This window comes from Musca domestica, unplaced genomic scaffold, assembly GCF_030504385.1.
Source record: "Musca domestica strain aabys unplaced genomic scaffold, Musca_domestica.polishedcontigs.V.1.1 26, whole genome shotgun sequence".
Lineage (NCBI taxonomy): Eukaryota > Metazoa > Arthropoda > Insecta > Diptera > Muscidae > Musca > Musca domestica.
Genome location: NW_026712283.1, coordinates 332,789 through 356,470, shown reverse-complemented (window position 1 = coordinate 356,470; position 23,682 = coordinate 332,789). Strand labels below are relative to the sequence as shown.

General features: G+C 34.7%; 1 protein-coding gene across 1 annotated transcript in view; it reads right to left on the bottom strand.

Annotated features, from left to right (window-relative positions):
- The window catches only part of LOC101894676 (mucin-5AC-like), a 207,261-nt gene that overhangs the window by 181,311 nt on the left and 2,268 nt on the right, over positions 1 to 23,682 (bottom strand). The window lies entirely within an intron of this gene.

The following is a 23,682-nucleotide window of genomic DNA, read 5'->3' as shown; positions in this document are numbered from 1 at the left end:
ATTGCGATCTGTATCGTTATTACGAATTAACTCGGACATACGGGCGGACACATATAGGCTCAGCTTTGAATGCCCTCTACCATTTGGAACTAATTTTGCAATTTTCAAAAAAAAAAAAAAAAAAAATAATAATAATAATAATAATAAATAAATAAAATCAGTTATAAATTCTCTTAAAATCTTAAATATTTCAAATGTAGCCGTCATATTATGTTCTAAACGACGACGTCGACGATCTGCATAGAGCAACTTTTGTCATAAGCCATTACAGTATTCAAATACAAAACTTAAAAAAAAACAAGTAAGCAAAGGCTACAGTCGAGCGGGGCCGACCGTTGAATTCCCTACAACACTATAATAAATGATACAGTTTATATAGGCCAGATACTCGAAAGAATTCCACAAGATATTGTGACAAATAATAAAAGAAAACCATCAGGTTTCGTTCTAATTTTCGAATAATAGAAACTTGAACTAATTTGCTCATTTCCAATTTATAGGTAGATGTTGCACATAAATGGTCTTCCTAGATCTGGAACCAATATTACCCAAAGACCTACAATCTCTCAGAAGTGGCAAAAGATTAACATTTATTATTGGTTTTTGACTTAAACGCATCTATATGAGATACAGACATTTGACTATATTCTTCAATGAAATCAGCCTTAACGAAATAGTCAGAAGTGCGTCTTTCCTGTATTTGTGAATTCTCCAAAAAGACACTGGAATGGATATTTTCGTATTTTGTCTAAAAAAGTTTGCAAACTATTTCACACATTGAATATTTTTGGATGGCCATCCAAAACTATTTGGCTTTTGCAATGTCCGGTAACCTCCATTACGACTTGCTGACAATTTTGCGGTTTTTTGTCCATTTCAACCCCTAAATATATGGCGATTATCTCCAAAAAGAGTAGGCTTCTATTCTGACCCTCATCTTATCCCCATGCAAAATTTCATAAGGATCGGGCCATAAATGCGATCTGTATATGATATCCTGATATCCCAACTACTTAGTTTTGTTAGCTGTAGAAATATTACCAAATGCTTAATTCAAAATGAAAATATGCCAAAAATATGACAAAATTGAAAAAATATGAGAAAATATTACAAAATCAATATTTTCTTCTTTAGAGAGATATTTTTATGCGATTTTTTAAACGTTTTTTCTTTCCTGTCAAGAGGCCATTCTGAATTAATGAGAACTGTCGAAATCAGTTCAGCCGTTCTCAACATATAAGAGATCTTTCAAGCATATCTTCTTTGATAGACATATATATCGCATATATTTTGCTATATATCCGATTTGATGGATGTTAACATCAATGTAAAGATCAGAAGTAACCTTGTCATGGCTTTTGATTTCGCCGGGATTTAAAATATTCGCGGTTTAATGAAAAATTTTGAATTTTTTCAATACAAAAGATATGGGGTATTTTACCCGCTAAATATTATCCGATGACCACCCAAATTGGTAGGCTTCTTCCCCGCCCTAAACTCTAGCTACATGCGTCGATTGGTCTATAATTGCGACCAGTAGAGCAACTGGAAAATCAGGATTTTTTTCAGTTTTTGGTCCATTTCAACCCTTAAAAGTTATGCGATCATCTCCAAAAGAATTAGGGTTCTATTCTGACCCTAACCCCACCTACATTCTGAATTTCGTGAAGATCGGGCCATAATTGCGACCTGTAGAGTGATTACAAATTAACATGGACAGACGGACAGACGGACGGACGGACATACATAGCTAGATCGTCTCAGCTCGGCGAGCTAGGAAGATCCATATATACTTTCCTATATGGGAAACCAATATTTCGAGGTGTTACATAAATTCTGGCCCAATCAAACTTATAATACCCCCAACACATAGTGTTGTAGGGTATAAATATTCTGTCGTAGGCTGTAGCATACCTTAAGAACTTCAAATACCAAATTTGAAATAATCCTGGTGAATAATGACCCAAAAATCATAAAAAACCGAATATCGGGAGGTACCGTTATATGACCCATTTTCAATACCAAAAATCCTGCGGACATAATATACATTTGAGTAAAATTTTATCAAACTACTTTATTTCGTTCGCTAATCGACATAGAATCTTATACTGATTACTCTTGATCACATACTATGTGGGGTCTAAAATGACATTTCGAGGTGATACAAACGGAAGGACAAAATTAATATACCCTCCATACTATGGTGGAGAGTATAAAAATGTCCTCCGACAGAATAACTCCTGCTTACAATTACATTCCTCATTATGTAGAGATGTCAATATCTAAATATTATTTTTTCTCCTATGTAAGGGAATATGCTCCCTATTTTGGGAGTGAGAAATACACCCACTATTTGCTATTGAAATAATCATATAAATTTGCTGGCAATTAATTTCTCACACATATAACATTTAATATGAATATTAAATAACTAATTGTAGGTTTCCTTCCACCTATTTCGGAGGTGTCTGGCATCATACCTCTGTTCAAACATATCAATGTCCTTGACAATGAAAAACAAATAAAAATAATTGTTTCTCAAACTTTCTTCAAACAAAACGTATTTCCCCCAGTGAATTGGACTAGACGAAATAACAAAAAAAAAAAAAAATCAACAAATGTCAATGTTTTTTTTTTTTACAACACAGACGTGTTGACCTTCACAAACACACTTACTCATTTTGCTGAATGATTTGATTTGTCGTATACAATTTCACATTAGAATAATGAAGAATGAACGTTTGTAAATCCAAAATAAACAACAGAAAGATAATATCAAAATAATAAAAAAAAAAAAAATAAAACAAATCACATATTAACTTAAAACCTATACAATTTGATTGTGACATTTAATCCGGAGCTTACAGCCATTTTACGTTTCGGCCGGCAAGGCAGGCAGACGGACAGGTCTTACTTTATTAGTTTACATACATTTAAAGAGAGATTTACTACACGTTGCACAAAAGTAACATGACATTGCCAACTGCCTCCACTGGCTATGAAAGTAACACCGTTGCAAGGTTACCAATAACTGCCTCGTCAATCACTCTCTCGCTCTTTACAGCAGAGAGACCTCAAGGACAGTGTAATGTGAGTTTGTACATGTAAGTGTGTATACCGGTTTGTAGTAACCAAAGTAAACAAATTGTAAGTGTAATATTTTGTAACGAGACTTAATTGCAAAACTTTTGCTACTTTAATATGAAATATGAGCTGAGCTGCTTAATATTTACAAGTTTATTGCTACAAAACACACCATACTGGCGTGGCGTGGCGAGTCAGTCACTCAGTTAGTCAGCCAGGCAGCCAGATGTGTAGGTGTTAGTTATACGCAAAATGGTTAAAGTTCTTGGTAATTTTATGTCACTTCAGGGTGTTTGGTTTATGAAAATCTGATGTATGTTTTTGTGCAGTAATGTCAACCATAATTATTCGACCTTCTCAAGCAATTATGTACACAAAATTAAGCAATTATGTTAATTTTAATGGCATATTTTACACTTATCCGTTGTGGGGGCGGCACTAAGGTAAAGTTTGTTTTTTTCACGTGAGGGAAATGTATAAAATTAAGAAAAACTAGAAGTTGTAATTTTTATCAAGGACTAGCTTTGAGAGATTTAATTTTGAGTTATTTTGGCAACTTAACATTGGAAGAGATATGTAATTGGAGATTACGAATTTTGTTACAGATTTTCATATTCACATTATAGTTTTCCAAGGTGAAAGAAAAGTGTTAGTAATGTTTGATGGTCCATCCATACATTTTTGAAGATGATGATGACATTTCAATAAGGAAACCAAGTATAACAAGTAAAAAAACAGTAAGTTCGGCCGGGCCGAACTTTGAATGCCCTCCACCATTTGGAACGAATTAGAAAATTAAAAAAAAAAAATAATAAAATCCATTAAAAATTCTTTTAAAATCTTTAAAATATTTAATATAGGAAGGTACCGATATATTTGGGGGATATACGATATTGTGGACCTATAAAGACAAATCTATGTCTGCGTGTAAAGTACTCACAAAGAACTCCTTGTGTGGATTTTCAGACAATACGATTGGAAAATGTGGCTAAAATCATCAAAATACCGAATATAGGGGAGTACCGTTATATGGGGGATATACGATATTGTGGACCTATCTAGACAATTCCGTTTCAGGGGTAAAGTGCTCACAAAGAACTCCGTTTGTGGATTTTCAGACAATACGATTGGTAAATGTGGCTAAAATCATCAAAATACCGAATATCGCGGGGTACCGTTATATGGGAGCTATACGTTATCGTTAACCTATATAGAGAATTCTCTGTCGGGGGGTAAAGTGCTCACAAGGATCCCCTTGTGTACAAAGAACCCCTTGTGACCATTCTGTTGAAAAATATGGCTAAAAACGTCAAAATACCGAATATCGGGGGTACCGTTATATGAGGGCTATACGATATCGTCGACCTATATAGACAAATCCTTTTTAAGGGGGTAAAATGTCCACAAGGGACTCCTTTTGTGGAATTTCAGACAATTCCATAGAAAAATGTGAATAAAATCATCACAATACCGAATACCGTGGGGGTACCGTTATATGAGGGCTATACGATATCGTGGACCGATATAGCCCATCTTCGAACTTGACCTGCCTGTAGACAAAAGAGAGATCTGTGCAAATTTTTAGCTTCCTATCTTAATTCGTTTAGACTGTAGCGTGATTACAACAGACTGACAGACTGACGGACAGGGCTAAATCGTCTTAGAATTTTATGCTGATCAAGAATATGTATACTTTATTGGGTCTAAAATTATTATTTCGATGAGTTATAAACGGAATGACGAACTTAATGTACCCTCCATACTTTTTTTGGTGGAGGGTATAAAAATATTAAGTTCGGCCGAGCTGGACTTTTAATACCCTCCACCATAGGGTGAAGAAAATATCTATTTCTATAAAAGAGGAAAATGTTCGTATGTTTGTTCCTAATTTATGGACTCGAAAACCGATGCACATATTTTCCTGAAAATTTCCAAGTATTCTACAACATCGCCTGAAAGTAACATAGGCTAAATAAATTGTTGAAGTTCCACTTGGAACTGGAGATATAGCATCAGAATCGGAGGTACCTCCAAAAATTTAGAATTTATATGCACATATCTATTGATCGATTACAGATACAGTCTCCAAATTTAGAATGCGTAACGAAATTTGGAACAAAAATAAATTTGCCAAATTATATTGAAATCTGTTCAGATTTGGATATATTTCCCATATATATTTTTGGCCGATTTCATTCATTTCATGCACCAAATGTTCGATTCCAATGAAATTTTAAATGTGTGACTGGATTTTGATCCGGAAATAAATTAGTCAAATTATTTTTAAAACGGTTAAGATTTAGAAATAGCTCCCATATATATTTTCGGCGGATTTCATTCATTTGATGCACAAAACACGATACGTATTTCCGATTCCAATGCAATTCGTCATGATTGACTAAATTTGATACAAAAATAAATAAGTCAAATTATGTTAAAATTGGCTCAGATTTGTATATAGTTCCCATATATTTTATATATTTGATGTACCCAACGCGATATGTATATCCGATTTCAATGAAATTCGGAGAGAGAGATGAACTTTGGTGCCAGAAAAAAATTACCAAATTATATAGAAATCTGTTGAGGTTTGGGTATAGCTCCCATATATATATTTCAGCCGGTTTCACATATTCGACGCACCAATTCCAATGAAATATGGACGGTGTGACGGAATTCGGTGTAAAAGTCAGTTTTGTCAAATTATATTGAAATTTAGTTGGGATATGATTTGATGCTATTTCCGACATGTTTTGCTTTCAAAATGTAAAAATTACGGCGTTTGACCTTGTTACAGTTTTTTTTATCTCACCCTGTATAAATATGCAAAAATTCACATTAAACTACCCAGTCGAAATAACGGTTTTAGACCCTAGGTCTCTTTGGACCAAATCCGTTTCAGGACATTTGGAGTCGATCTAGCGATGTTCGTCCGTCCGTCCGGCTGGCTGGTGCGCACGATAACTCTCAAAGGGAGTATCCGATCTGGTCCAAACTAGGTATACTGTAATATTATTATCAAACTTAGATCGGTTTTGAAGATGAACAGTATCGGTCCTCTTCTTCTGGTACTTCCACAAAAGGTCGAAAATGTCAAAAAAAAAAAAAAAATAATAATAATAATAATAATATTTTCTTCACAGAAAGAGAAAGCATATTCTGATTTTGCTCCAACATTGCAAATCCTAATATTTGCAACAGTGCTAGGTCAGGAGCGAAAATGGACGATATCGGTTCCCTCCATGAAGTACCTCCCTCACAAAGGGTTAAAATTTTGAAAAACTAAACCCTTGTAAAATGTGATGTAAGAGTCTGATTGTTTTCAAATTGCACACATCCAAATATTTTTATGAACCCAAAGTCTGAAGATGGAACATATCGGTCCACTCCTTCTGGTACCTCCCCCACGTAGGGTCAATGATTTAAACTCTTAAATCGCTAAATTGACAATCGATTCCATTCAGACTTGGCACATCTCCATATTTTTATAATTACAAGATCTGTTATAAATATGGTAGATATCGGACCATTCCTTCTGGTACCTCCCCCACGAAGTGTCAAAGGTTTGAATAACCAAAACGTTCATAAAATCCGAAATAAGCATCTGGTTCTCTTCTTATTTACAAGGTATGGTGTGAAAATAGGACATATCGGTGTACGCCTTCTGGTACTTTTCATACAAAAGGTATACATTTTGAGTATCCTTGAAGCTCATAAAACTCGGTTCCATTCAGACTTGGTACATCTCAATATTTCCATCATCTGTTAATAATATGGTACAGATCGGACCATTTCTTTTGGCACCTCCACACATTAGGTTCAAGATTTTTAAAAAAACATAACGCTCAAAGTAAGCGATAAAGCATTCAGCTCTCTTCAAATTTCACACATCCAAATATTTTTCCTAACTCAGGGTCTGTTGCGAAGATGATATAAATTTCTTCTATATTCTTCTATCTGTCATAACTTGCGAAACAAGTCGGCGATTCTTTTCATTTGCTATATCCAAATATTTCTCTTAACCCGAAATCTGACATGAATATGTATTTATCGAATTCTATAATTTTGCTAAAAATTGGATATAAATGTTAGATTTCCTTCAAATTTTGAATATACCAATATTTTCATCTGTATTAGAAGAAGCATGAAAAAGGAATACCTCGGTCCGCTATTTGTGATACCTCACGCATATTTCCACATTTTCCCAAATTTTGCACATAACTCATATATCAGTCTTGGGTCTGAATTGGCCAATATTGGGCAACTGCTTCGGAACCTCACTCATAAAGTTTGAATAATCATAACTCAAGGCTGTGGGAATACATTTGTCGGCAAAACCTATTTTACTTGTCTTTTTTTAATTTGTAACTTTTTCATGCCATAGGAGTGGGCTGATATCTCTTCTAGGGTTCTCGTGTACACCAGTCTTCTAGACATACTAACGGACGAACTTGGCTAAATCAGCTCCACAGATCCCAAAAGCAGATTTTATCCAAAGTTGTCTAGAGTGTGGGTATAAATAGTGATATGCTAAACAAATTTCATATGTTGTTTTGGTGGGTTGTAGCAAATCTGAAATTAGTATCATGGTTGTAGAACAAACAATGCGCAAAATATTAAGAATTCAAATCTACATACCTTAATATGTGCCTTTACCCAAATACTAGTGGCCATAACAATCACACATCTTCGCAACCACCTCTGGTTTTAATTAACTATTGCCACAACATATGAGTGACCCCTTCCATTGTATCCACCACTCTTAACCACAATTACTCCCCCATTTTCATTAGAAGTACAAATTTTATGGTCTATTTGTTAAATACTGGTCTCTGAAAAAGAGTCAGCCTTCGCCGTTCTGCCGATCAACCCTCTGACGTTAGGATTTTGAAATACTCAAAGCTAAGCCCATAATTATTCATTTTACCTTTCCGTCATAAAACTACAAGCTACACAAAACGTAGACTGTGATTAGTTCTGGCGTTTAGTCATAATGTGCATACCGCGAAAAACGGGCCAACACACACACCTCCGAAACCACCCTCCCCAGCCACACCAACAATGCCACCATGCAATTGTATGAAACCGCATGATTTTCCGTTACGATTTCACAAATCAAGATTTATGTTTGAAACATTTGTTAGGCAACACAACATTACGCCACTCTCAGCAAAAACAACAATAACAACAACGAACAACTAGAAGAACAACAAGAAACTGAAAACAAAAAGAACATCAAGGACAAATGAGCTGGTACAAAACAGCCAGAGGAACAAAACCAAAAAGGCGTAATGTTTTAACCTAATTTCTCAATTTCTAAACAAAGAAAAGCGAAACAAAGGAAAAAGGACCCTGCATGTTTCTTATTCTCCGCTTCTTCTTGTTTTTCACGGTTCCATGTGTTGTTATTTTGTGGGGACTTTAGGCCTTTTTCGCCCCATAATCACTTGTGGTGTATGCATGCGTGTGTGGTTGTGTGTATGTGCCTTCATCCCCTGTTTGTTTGGTAACATTTGCTGTTGCTATTCCTCCTTCTCCTTTGTTGTATTATTTATTTCGTAATAAAAGGGTTTAATAATTTCGTCTTTTATTTTTCGAGTAAAATTTCCTAAAGCATTTGGTGTTCTTCAAATGTTTACTGCTGTTAAACGCTAACAGTCAACCCAAATTACCCTGGAAGGTTAACATACAAACGTACTCGTATATGTATATTTGTGTGTGTAATTATGGGAACAAAGTAAGAGTTAATATTAACTTCATAATTTCCAGACTGTCGAAGACAGTATTCCGACAGAAATTTAATGTTTTGTGTTTTCAGATTCTGCAGGACAAAATTTTACAAAAACCTTCATTATTGTCAAAATTTTCAAAGTTCCCTGGCACATGGTCACTTTTAGCACTATATGTTTCAATCCACCCGCTATGCCTTATCTTTACAAAAAAGTGTATATAAATAAATAAATAAATAAATAAATAAACAATCTACTTCAAAAAATTCTATATTAGTCATTTTATTTTATTAGTCGCTAGAAGAAGTTTCATATGTCTCTAATATGTAACACCTTCTAGCTTCCATACACAAGGACAAATCATTAAACAATTCTAAATTTAAGGAGACTAAAATCTGAAAATTTAATTTTTGGCAAATTTTGTAAAAAACAAGTAAGCAAAGGCTACAGTCGAGCGGGGCCGACCGTTGAATACCCTACAACACTATAATAAACGATACATTTTATATAGGCGAGATACTCGAAAGAATTCCACAAGATATTGTGACAAATAATAAAAGAAAACCATCAGGTTTCGTCCTCTACTTTTCGAATAATAGCAACCTTAACTAATTTTCTCATTTCCAATTTATTGGTAGATGTTGCACTTAAATGGTCTTCCTAGATCTGGAATCAATATTTCCCAAAGACCTATAATCTCTCAGAAGTAGCAAAAGATTAACATTTATTATTGGTTTTTGACTGAAATGCATCTATATGAGATACAGTCATTTGACTATATTCTTCAAAGAAATTAGCGTTAACGAAATAGTCAGAAGTGCGTCTTTCCTGTATTTGTGAATTCTCCAAAAAGTCACTGGAATGGTCATTTTCGTATTCGGTCTACAAAAGTTGGCAAACTATTTCAAACATTGAATATTTTTGGATGGCCATCCAAAACTGCTTGGCTTTTGCAATGCCCGGTAACCCCCATTCAAATGTGCGTGAGGATCGGCCAATAATTACGGCCTTCTGACAATTTTGCAGTTTTTTTTTGTCCATTTAAATCCATATATATATGGCGATCATCTCCAAAAAGAATAGGCTTCTATTCTGACCCTCATCTTATCCAGATGCAAAATTTCGTAAGGATCGGGCCATAAATGCGATCTGTATATGATATCCTGATATCCTAACTACTTACTTTTGTTAGCTGTAGATATATTACCAAATGTTTAATTCAAAATGAAAATATGCCAAAACTATGACAAAATGGAAAAAATATGAGAAAATTTTAAAAAATCAATATTTTCATCTTTAGAGAGATATTTTTATGCGATTTTTAGACGCTTTTCCTTTCCTGCCAAGAGGCCATTCTGAATTAATGAGAACTGTCGAAATCAGTTCAGCCGTTCTCGACATATATGAGATCTTTCAAGCATATCTTCTTTGATAGACATATATATCGCACATATTTGCTATATATTCGATTTTTTGGATCTTAACATCAATGTAAAGATAGAAGTAACCTTGTCATGGCTTTGTGAGTTCCCCGGGATATAAAATATTCGCGGTTTAATGAAAATTTTAAAATTTTTTCAACAAAAAAGATATGGTCTATTATACCCGCTAAATATTATCCGATGACCACCCAAATTGCTAGGCTTCTTCCCCGCCCTAAACTCTAACTACATGCGAAATTCCGCGTCGATTGGTCTGTAATTGCGACCTGTATAGCTACTGCAAAATCCGACATTTTTTCAGTATTTGGTCCATTTCAACCCCTAAACATTTGGCGATCATCTCCAAAAGAAATAGGGTTCTATTCTGACCCTAGCCCCACCTCCATTCTAAATTTCGTGAAGATCGGGCCATAATTGCGACCTGTAGAGTGATTACAAATTAACATGGACAGACGGACAGACGGACGGACGGACATACATAGCTAGATCGACTCAGCTCGGCGAGATAGGAAGATCCATATATACTTTCCTATGTGGGAAATCAATATTTCGTGGTGTTACATAATTTTTGGCCCAATCAAACTTATAATACCCCCAACACATAGTGTTGTAGGGTATAAAAATGTACAAATTAAAAACTCAGGTGAATTTCTTTTCCTGCATCACCCAACGAAAAATTTTATTTTTGTGGAAAAATCGCGAATTCTGCAGGGAAAATCATATGTAAAACTCACATTTCGATCAATTCTTAGCTTTGCGTAAATGGTGAATGTTAAAGTAAAAAAGCTGTGAGTTCGAACAAATTTGACAAAAATAAAATGAGTTAAAACGACGACGTGGCTCTGCAAAGGCAACTTTTGTCATAAGCCATTACAATACTCAAATGCGAAACTTGAAAAAAATCATCAAAATACCGAATATAGGGAGGTATTATATGGGCGATAGACGAAGATGTAGACCTGCTCAGAACATTTTCTGTTATAGGCTGTAGTACTCATTACGAACTTCAAATCCCAAATTTGATACATTTTCGGTGAATGAATTCACTAAAATCATTAACATACAAAATATCGGGAGGTGCCGTTATATGGGGGCTATACGAAGGCGTAGACCTGCACAGACAATTTTCTGTCTTGGGCTGCACTTTCCATTACGAATCTCAAATATCAAATTTGAAACAAATCTGGTGAACAATGTCGCTAAAATCAAAATCCGAATATCGGGAGGTGCTGTTATATAAGGGCTATAAGAAGGCGTGGACCTGCTTTCTTAGGTTGTAGTATCCATTACGAATTTCAAATACAAAATTTGAAACATTTTCAGTGAATAATGCCGCTTAAATCACCAAAATACCGAAAATAGGGAGGTACCGATAGCCCAATATATCCCATTTTTTTTAATTTCTAAAATCCCGCTGACAAAACATACAATTGAGTTCAATTTTATCAACCTACTTCATTTTGTTCGGAAGCTAAAGTGATTTCCACAGACGGACGGACATCGTTAAATCGCCATAGAATTTCATGATGATCAAGAATATATATACTTTGTGGGGTCTAAATTGTATATTTCGAGGTGTAACAAACGGAATAACAAATTTAATATACCCTCAATACTATGGTTGGTGGTATAAAAATCGCAAATCTTAATTGTATATATTTATACCCTCAGCCATATGGCTACAGAGGGTATATAACATTTGATACGGTCAAAACGTGCCTAGTCGAAATAACGGTATTAGACCCTAGGTCTCTTTGGACCAAATCCGTTTCAGGACATTTGGAGTCGATCTAGCGATGCCCGTCCGTCCGTCTGTCTGTCTGGCTGGCTGGTGCGCACGATAACTCTCGAAGGGAGTATTCGATTTGGCCCAAACTTGGTACATCGTAATATTTTTGTCAAACTTAGATCGAGTTCGGAGATGGGCAATATCGGTCCTCTGCTTCTGGTACCTCCCCCACAAAAGGTCGAAATTTTCAAAAAATATTTTTTGCTCAGAAAGTGAAAGGATAATCCGATTTTGCCCCAACTTTGCACATCCTAATATTTGCGTCAGTGCTAGGTCAGGTATGAAAATGGACAATATCGGTCCACTCCATCAGGTACCTCCCCCACAAAGGGTCAACATTTTAAATTGTCTTCAAATTTCACACATCTCAATATTTATATAAGCACAAGGCATGGTGTTAAGAAGGAATATATCGGTCCACTCCTTCTGGTACCTGCCCCACAAATGGTCGAAATTTTCAAAAATATATATTTTGCGTAGAAAGAGAAATGATAATCCTATTTTGCTCAAACTTTGCAAATTCTAATATTTGCGTCAGTGCTAGGTCTGGTGCGAAAACGGACAATATCGATCTACTCCTTCTGGTACCTCCCCCACAAAGGGTCAACATTTCGAATAATTACAACAAATTCCACACATCCCAATATTTATATTAACCCAAGGTCTGGTGTTAAGATGAAATATATCGGTACAATCCTTCTGGTACCTCCCCCACAAACGGTCGAAATTTTTAAAAAATACATATTTTTTGCACAGAAAGAAAACGACAAAAAACAAAATGCTCAAAGAAGGCGAAATAATAATCCGACTCTGTTCAAATTCCACACATACAAACATTTTTGCTAGCACAAGATCTGTTGTGAAGACTCTATATATCTGCGAAACCCTTCTGGTACCTCACCACATAGAGACACAATTTTCAATACTCTTATCTGTCATAAATTGCAAAACAACTCAGCGATTCTTTAGAATTTGCTATATCTAAATATATGTCTCTCTGAGGTGAATATGGAAATTAAGATGTCCCAAAAATTGGATATAAATGTTCGATTTTCTTATATATTCATAACACTACTTTTATCATATTTATTTAGGTCCGATATGAAATGGACAATATTGCCCCATTCTTTCAAAATCCACTCCATAGAGGGTCAAGAGTTTGAAAATTCATAACAAAAGTCAAAATATGTTTAAATAATCGAACATTGGCTAAGGGTATACATCTGTCGGCAAAACCGACCGATAGTCTTTTACTTGTTTGTTTACATATGTATATAAAAGGACACACAGTGTGGTAACAAAAATGCCTTTGAGTGGATCTCAAGCCATTCGAAATCGTGATGAAGGATACAGAAAACGTGTATTGAAACTGTATATAAAATAATTTTTGATCAGAAAAACTGTGTGTTTTATTTCCTTATCGAGAATCTTGTCATTATTATCGATATGTTCGCGATAAACATAAACATAACTATCCCTGTGCTGTAGAAAAGCAACATGACACAAACAATTTAAGGTGTTTAGATGACAAGCAAAAAAGACCACAAATAGAGGTTAAGAATTGTCGTGAAAACTATTTTAATATTTTATCCCAGCTTTTCTTATGGGTCACGAAAGTAAACTATCTGCAAATCTTATAAATTAAAAAAAAAAATAGTCTAACAAGTCTATTTAAATATTGACAAGGTTAAATTAGGTTCATTAGAGTTCAACTCGAACTGTCACAATTCATCAAACTGTAACTGTGAACACAATTGGTTCTCAAAAGACGTTTGACACGCACAACAGCTTACACACACACATACACTCACATTTATATCAGTTTCCATATTCAACACCATTGTCAACAGAGGAAAAAACACATGCACACACAAACCCAAGAAAAGCACTCGCTGCCCACTCACACACACTCGCACATGGTCACATAAAGGCAATGTTTCTATTAACGTATCTCAACGAACCCATCGCTCTTAAAATGTCAAATGCTCACATTTAACTTTCTTGTTCAACACTTTAACACAACGACGGCAGCGGCGACGATGACGACGACGAGGACGACTTGTTTATACATTTTTTTTCTTCGGCTTCCTCTTCTCCTATGCTAGTGGCGCTTTTTGTGGGTCCTTAGCCATGGTAGTGTTTGGTTGATGTTCAAGTTGGTGTTGTTATTCTTGTTGTAGTGTGTTTTTTTTTTTTTTTTTTTTTTTTTGCTGTTGATACTAGTGTTTCTGTTTGTCATTGTCGGTCAGGCCTCTTTAACGTTCTAAACACCACAACTGGCTGGCGTTTATTTTTTATGGCCTGATATCGTCATTTTGAGAGTGTGTGTGAGTGAGTGCTGCACAAACAAAGTGACAAGTGCAAAAGCGGGCCTTACTAGATTTTCTTTTGTTTTTTTTTCCTTTGGTATTTTTAGAGGCACCCAAAAATTGTAGGTGTCTGCAGGGCATTTGTGACAAAAAGAAAACAAATACAAGTGATGATTTGATAAGCATTATAACAAGGTTTTGTTTAATGTAATTTATCATTGTGTTATTCAATATGTAAAAAATAAAATAATATTATTAGTATTATGATGTGAATGTGTTCGTGGTGTTGTAACATGAGAGTGGTAAAACGTGAGTATTTACAAATGTGTGGAGTGACAATATTGTGGACATATAGACATCTGTGTTGTTATTAGAAAAACTCTGTGTGGTCGAATTTAACCAATGTGTACTCAAAAATACCTTGTTATATTATATTCAAATATGAAGTCTTATGTTACAGTCAAATGAGTTCTCTTCAAATATTTATTTGATGTATTTTTATCGAATGGTTACTCAAAATATCAAATTACAACGAATTTAATTGGGAACTAGAATTGAGTCTCTCGAGATTCAAAATAACTGAAGTTTCTGCTTTTGGAGTCTACACCGAAAAGTAAGCCACAATGAACTGAAATGCCAAGTCACATAATAAAAGGAAGAAAAGCAAATTATTTCATATGAAAATAAGCAATGCCCCACACTGTGGTGGAAGATATAAAAATAAAACAAATATGTCATTGATGACCACTAAGTTATGATAGTCTGATATGTTGATCATAAGTTATTGCGATCAATTTTTATGCCCTACGATCAATTTTTATACCAACACCTCGAAATATTGGTTTCCCACAGAGGAAAGAATATATGGATCTTCCTATCTCGCCAAACTGAGTCGATCTAGCTATGTATGTCCGTCCGTCTATCCATGTTAATTTGCAATTACTCCACAGGCCGCAATTATGGTTCGATCTTCTTTAAAATGTAGGTGGGGCTAGGGCCAGAATAGAACCCTATTGCTTTTGGAGATGATCGCATAATACTTAAAATGGACAAACAACTGAAAAATTTTCGGATTTTGCAGTTGCTTTGCAGGTCGCAATTATAGACCAATCGACGCGGAAGTTAGCATGGATCTAGAGCTTAGGGCTGGGCAGAAGTCTTCCAATTTTAGTGGTCATCAGTGGGTGAAATAGACTATATATATTTTCCATTAAACCGCGAATATTTTTAATCCCGGCGAAATCACAGAATTTTTAATGTGAACAAGTAAAAAAGCTACTGAGTTCGGCCGGGCCGAACTTATAATACCCTCCATCATTTTGAAAGATCTAGAATAATTTAAAAAAATATATATCACTTAAATGAAAACCGAAATAAAAACAAGTAAGCAAAGGCTACAGTCGAGCGCGGCCGACCGTTGAATACCCTACAACACTATAATAAACCATACAGTTTATATAGGCGAAAAACTCGACAGAATTCCACAATAATAGCAACTTAAACTAATTTGCTCATTTCCAATTCATTGGTAGATGTTGCACGTAAATGGTCTTCCTAGATCTGGAACCAATATTTCCCAAAGACCTCGGAAGTGGCAAAATATTAACATTTATTATTGGTTTTTGACTGAAACGCATCTATATGAGATACAGACATTTGACTATATTCTTCAAAGAAATAGTCAGAAGTGCGTCTTTCCTGTATATGTGAATTCTCCAAAAAGTCACTGGAATGGACCTGTTGACAATTTTGCAGTTTTTTTGGTCCATTTTTGGTTCCAAATGCCGATCATCTATAAAAAGAGTAGGCTTCTATTCTGACCCTCATCTTATCCCCATGCAAAATTTCGTAAGGATCGGGCCATAAATGCGATCTGTATATGATATCCTGATATCCTAACTACTTAGTTTTGTTAGCTGTAGAAATATTACCAAATGTTTAATTCAAAATGAAAATATGCCAAAAATATGACAAAATTGAAAAAATATGAGAAAATGTTACAAAATCAATATTTTCGTCTTTAGAGAGATATTTTTATGTGATTTTTTTAGACTTTTTTTCTTTCCTGCCAAGAGGCCATTCTGAATTATTGTGAACTGTAGAAATCTGTTCAGCCGTTCTCGACATATAAGATATCTTTCAAGCATATCCTCTTTGATAGACATATATATCGCACATATTTTGCTATATATCCGATTTGTTGGATGTTAACATCAATGTAAAGGTCAGAAGTAAACTTGTGATGGCTTTGTGATTTCGCCGGGATTTAAAATATTCACGGTTTAATGAAACATTTTGAATTTTTTCAACACAAAAATATGGTCTATTTCACTCTGTAAATATTGTCCGATGACCACCCAAATTCGTAGGCTTCTTCCCCGCCCTAAACTCTAGCTACATGCGAAATTCCGCGTCGATTGGTCTATAATTGCGACCTGTATAGCTACTGCAAAATCTGACATTTTTTCAGTATTTGGTCCATTTCAACCCCTAAACATTTGGCGATCATCTCCAAAAGCAATAGGGTTCTATTCTGGTCCAATTCTCGTATGCTGTTGTATCGATTCCGAACGAAATTTGAAACAATTCCGTTGAATAATGTGGTTATTATCAATAAATTTAAAAGATTCCGGTGAATAATGGCATCAAAATACCGGATAATGGCAGGTACCGCTATATATGGGCTATAGGAACGAACTTCAAACCTTAAATACGAAATTTAAAACAATTCCAGTCAAAAATGTCGCTAAAATCATCAAAATACCGAATATGGGGTACTCTTATGGGGGCTATACGATATCATGGACCTATATACAGAATTATTTTCCAGAAGAACTCTCAGAAAGAACTCCTTGTGTGGATTTTTCATTTAATTCTATTGAAAAATATGGCTACAATCATCGAAATACCGAATATCGGGAAGTACCATTATGTAGGGGATAAACGATATAGTGAACCTATATAGACAATTCTCTTCCAGGGTGAAGTACTCACAAGCAACTCATGGTGTGGATTCTCAGATAATTTCATTGAAAAATCTGTCTACAATCATCGAAATACCGAATATCGGGAGGTAACGTTATAATCGGAATATACAATATCGCAGACCTATAGAGACAATTCTCTTCCAGAGTGTAAAGTACTCAAAAGGAACTCCTTGTGTGGAATTTCCGACAATTCCATTAAAAAATGTGGCTACAATCATCAAAATAGCGAATATCGGGAGGCACCGTTATATGAGGGATATGGGATATTGCGGACCTATATAGAAATTTGTCTTCAGGTGGTAAGGTACCAACAAAGAAACCTTGTGTAGAATTTCAGACAATTCCATTGAAAAATATGTCTAAAATTATCAAAATAACGGTGGTTACCATTATAGGGGGCCGGTACGGTATCGTGGACCGATATAGTCCATCTTCCAACTTGACCTGCCTTCACACAAAAGGCTGATCTGTGCAAAATTTAGTTTCCCTTCTTAATTCGTTTTGATTCTAGCATGTATGTATAATAGACTGACGGAAGGATGCATAGACGGACGGACAGGACTATATCGTCTTAGAATTTTACACTGATCAAGAATATATATACTATGTCAGATCTAAATTATTATTTCGATGACTTAATATATACAACTATAAAATACTTTCTATTACGAATATACACCGAAATATACACAATTTCAAATTTATGATAAAACCTTCCATAATAATATATATATGGATGGACGCCATATCCTCTACGTTAACTGTAGGAAAATCTTATATTTTTATAATTTGGCTTACCGGATATTATTTGGATGAAAATGATTGCAAATTTATTCCCGTTTTGCTTTGGTTTTTTTTTCTTTCTTCAAAAAGTTAAATTTCTTCAAAAATATTTTTTTAAAAAAAATGATGTTTTAAATATAGAAGTTGGTATTGGAATTGAAATAAATTAAAAATATGATTATGACAACTAAATCTATGATAAGAAATTTAAAAATGAAAGTTAGATATTTAGCTAAGTTCTAGTGCTGATCTATAAAAAAATACTAATATTGCAGGGTAGGTTTATAGTTTCGATATTTAGATAAATGCAATGCGTTCTCGTAAAAATTAACATTGAAAATTATTGATTTTTATACCCCATACCACAAGGTGGTCAGGGTATATTGCTTTGTGAATTTGTTTGTAACAGGCAAAAGGAAACGATATAGACCACTAGTTCCTTTTAATGATCTGCATAGAATCATATTCTGAGTCGATTTATGCATGTCCGTCCGTCCGTCTGTCCATGTATTTTTGTAAACATGTATTGCCCTATCCAGATGAAATTTTGTACAAATCATTTGTTTGGCCCAAGGACGAACCCTATTGAAATTGGAGATAATCGGTCAAAATTTAAATATAGCTCCCATCTATATCTTCGTCCGATTCCGATTTGCCTTTAATTATGCACCAAATGTGTAATATCAGTCCGAATTGTATGGAATTTTGCACGTACGATTAGATTGGACCTGAAAATAAGTATGCCAAATTTGATCGAAATTGGTTCAGATATAGCTATAGCTCCCATATATATTGTTCATTCGATTTGTTATTTTTGTCCTCCTGTAACAACAATATTCAGGGAAATATATCAAATACAGCTCAGAAATATCTTTGCCAAATTTTATCGAGATCGGTTCCGATTTGGATATAGTTCCCATATATATTTTTATCCGATTTCAAATTAATTGTGCACCAAATGGGCAATACAAGTCCGAATTTAAAAGATACAAATGCTTCGGCATATTTAATCCTTTGAACTTTAAATTATAATTATAATCATGGCGTTAATGATTGAATTCTCCCATAAAAACGTTTAATTGTTATGCGCAGCTCCACTAAATTAGCAAAGTGGTGCAGGCTATCATAAAGTCGGCCCCGCCCGACTTTAAGACTTTCTCTACTGGTTATGATTCAAAATTTTTATAGAAAATCGTTAAAAAATCAATGTTTGCTTTAAATCATTTACTACGAATATGAAAAGTTAATTTATTCAAAGATAACATCCCAACCAAATCCCCTAAACCTCATGAATAACAAATGTTAACTTAAGAAGAAAAAGTTACTCCCGAAAGTGTAAAATTAATTGAATACCAAAAAAAAGAACATTGCCAAAAACAAATTGATTTCGCAGATCCCTAAGTCATAAAAAACATTGATGCTGCTGTTGTTCTAAACTAAAACTGCCTTTATTATTCTAGCAGACAAGATACGATTTTAATTTATTGCTTGATCTTTACTTGTTACATGCCAAGGCTGGTGGAAATGAAAACAACGGGCAGACAGGCAGACAGACGGAGAGACGAACCACCATTGTAAACACATATTATTCAATACATGTCGGCAATATCCCCAAGGAACTAAAATCCTTCGCCATGGCAGCCATAAGAAAAGCGGGCGGCCAACTAATAAACTCCCATTGGTATAATTTGTTAAACAAGAATTGAAAATTAATGCGAACGAAATGAAGGCTAGGAATCAGAAGAAAACGACAGCAGCGAACAACAAAGATTGGTTGTGGCACTTAATAAAAAAAAAAAACACGAACAACTAAAAAGTTTGAGAACCAGCTTTTGAATATTTATTAACAAAATCCAACAAATTAATAGAGTGTTAGTGTTTAGATTATTTTTAGAATAGTCTGTTATTAATATTGACTTGTTAATTATAGTTGATGTAGAAATAATTGTAGACAAGACACGATAATTTTTGTACAAATTGAAAATGTCTAGTTTAAGGCGTTTTATACCTTTGCGTTTTAATCTATTTATAATTTTTACAATGACAATGAAATTGGTAGTAGATATTCTTAGAGAAAGCGTGTTACAAGTTTTTAAATTAATTTAAAAAATGTTAAAATTGTATCATATCCTTTGTGTGATAGTGAAACAATTGTTACCAGGAAATTAGTTTAATATAACGTGGGTCAATTTTCATATTTTACAGAAAGTTATTCGAATATTATTAGGTTGAAAATCGGAACTGAAAAAGGTGAAAAAAATCAGATTAGGATTGAACATTTTAATAAAATGCTCAATGCACAGATGTTTACTACTTTATGAAGAAGAATCTAAGGGATTAGGCTGAAGTGGCCAATACATCTCCGAACTAAGAGTTTTAATTTTCACAAGTTTAATTAAAATATTACTCGTGGCCCCATAAAATAAAATTCGTAAAATAAAATTTTGTCATAAAATTCGAAATCAGTATCCAATTGCCTTCGAACTTAATCAAATTTCAAATATCATAACATTTTTAATTCTCTGGGATTGGAAAATACAGGTCAATTTTTTCTGCTACCCAGATAGGTTAACCATTTAAAAAAAAAAATAATAATTTCCTGTAACGCTACAAAATAATACTTAGAAACTTCAAACAAAAAGTTTTCGCAGACTAAGAATAGCCAATTCTTAAAAGAAATCTTCTCTTCCATGTATTGTAAAAATATTTTCAGGGACTTCCGCCTATACTAATAACCGATTTTTAAGAGGGCTTTAAATATCCAACTGGACAAAAAATTGTATATTAATTTTTTTTTCAAATTCATGTTGACAAAAAAATTACGAATTTTTGGAAATTTTTTCAAAATCTGTCAAACTATAAAAAATGTTGGATTTTTAAAAATATTTTTATTTTTTATTATTTATGGATATTTATACGCTACAGTACTAAGTGTTGGGGGTATGATCAGCTTGATTGGGCCAAAAATAATGTAACACCTTGAAATATTGGTCCCAGACATAAGAAAATATATTTGAATCCTCCTATCTCGCGAGCAGGGACGATGTAGCTATGTATGTCCGTCCGTCGTTTGTAATCACGCTACAGAATTTTGATTGAATTATGATTCTCATGAATTTGAAAAAAAAAAACTGAAAATTTTCCTGATTTTGCTGTTGCTCTACAGGATACAATAATAAACAAATCAACATGGAATTTTGCATAGAGTTAGGATTAGGTCTGGGTAGGAGTTTAGCCGATCATCGAGCAATATTTAGCGGGTAAAATAAATCACTAAATAAACCGCGTTTTTTTTTTTAATCCCGGCGAAATCACAAATACATTAAAAGGCCACTTCTGATCAATTCAGTTATGCTGTTAAACAAGATATCGGATATACAGGGTGAGATGACAAAACTGCAACCAAATTCATGATGTTGTCATTTAAAAGCCACTCGTCCGACAGCGTTTAAAATTATTCCAGTGACAGCTCATTTTATTGTTTATAAGTGTAAATTCATGATGTTGTCATTTAAAAGCCACTCGTCCGACAGCGTTTAAAATTATTCCAGTGACAGCTCATTTTATTGTTTATAAGTGTACGAAAGCATTTTGGTGGGAATTTTCCAGAAAAAAGTTACTCGTGATGGAATTTAAGCGTGATTGTGTGATTTCTTTTTATTTGGCTGGAAAACCACAAGTGGCTATCGTTAGGGCACTCCAGCATTTAAATGTGAATAAATCTTTTGTGTCTCGTACCATCGCTCGTTACCGTGATACTGGTAGCGTAGCTCGACGTCAAGAAAGTGGACGGAAGAAAACAGCAACATCAGCAGAAATGGTTCGAAATGTAAAGAGGCGACTTGATCGAAACCCGCGTCGCAGTGGCCGGAAATTGGCTCGTGAGTTGAACATATCGCAATATTCCATTCGGCAAATATTGCAACATGAGCTCGTGGTAGAGCCATTGAAATTCCAAAAAGTCCAAGAACTTACAGCGCAACAGAAAGAAAATAGGTTCAAATGAGCTAAAGGTTTGCTTCGCTTGGCCGAAAGTGATGAACTGACGAATGTGGCTCTCTCCGATGAGAAAACATTCGTTGTCCAGCAGTTGATAAACAAACAAAATGATCGTGTTTATTTGCCTAAGAGGTCAGCTGAAAATGTGCACCCTCGGCCATCAGAACACAAGCCCCAGCCATGGTGATGGTGTGGGCCGCCATAACAGCCGATGGTCGCTCGCCGCTGGTATTAATCGACCGTGGCATCAGAATAAATAGCGAATATAATCGCGAAAATATTCTGCAGGGTGTATTAAAGCTTTGGGCACGCAAACATTTTGGCCGCAGACCTTGGACATTCCAACAGGACTCAGCATCATCGCACTCAGCACTCAGTGTCGATCACCTAAAGCAAGGGCTTCGCCGGGAATGGGCCAAAATACCGCAGACCAACATTCGGGCAGCGTGTGACGATTTCATTGGCCGTTTGAAGACCATTATTCGTGCCAAACGAGACCAATTCAAACAAATCTAAACTTATTAAAAAGTTTAATGCTATTTCCGACATTTTTTGCTTTCATTCAATAAAGTTTAAAAAAAAATGATGGCGTTTGACTTTGTTGCAGATTTTTCATCTCATCCTGTATATTCCTGATCAGCCTAAAATTTTAAGACGCTTTAGCCCTCTCCATCTTGTAATCACGCTAAAAATAAACGAATTAAGATAGGAAGCTAAAATTTTACAGAGATCAGTCTGTTGGCAGATCACGTTAGAAGTTGGGCTCTATCGGTCCACTGTATCGTATTGCCTCCTTATAACGGTACCTCCCGATTTCATTTAGACTCATTTTTCAATGGAATTGTCTGTAATTCTACACAAGGAGTTCTTTGTGAGTACTTTACCACCTGAAAGAGTATTGTCTATAGAGGCCTATGATATCGTATATCCCCCATTTAACAGTCTTCTTTTTTTTTTTTTTTTTGGTATTTTGATGATTGTAGCCACATCTTCTAACCGATGATTGATTCCAGCCACATTTTCTGTCGCAATAACTTAAAATTCGGTATGTAGGGTTTGTTCGGTATTTAGAGTTCTAGTACAGAAGACATCTATTATGTCTTCTGTAGAACTCTAATAGAACTCTAAATACCGAACATCTATTATGGCTTCTGTACTAGAACTTTGTCTGTGTAGATCCACGTTTTCGTATTGCCCCATATAATATTCACCCCGGTATTTTGAGTTTATTAAGGTTTCTTCTTCATGTGGCAACATATTGTCTATATAGGCCTACATTTTCCAATAGCCCCAATATAAAGGTACTTCGTGTGATTTTGTATTTTGACGATTTTTCACATAAATTCTTGGGGAATTATTAAAAATGCAGCATTTGGTGGAGGGTATGAAAAGTGTAGCCCTACCAAACTTAACAGTTCTAACCCTGTGACTAACAGTTCTAACCCTGTGACTTGACTTTTTCACCGAAATCCAGCACCAAACGCCAAGGCTTATATTTTAACTCCGGCTTCAAGCACAGATTTCGATAATTTACTTTAAACGCAAATCTGCAATACGGAT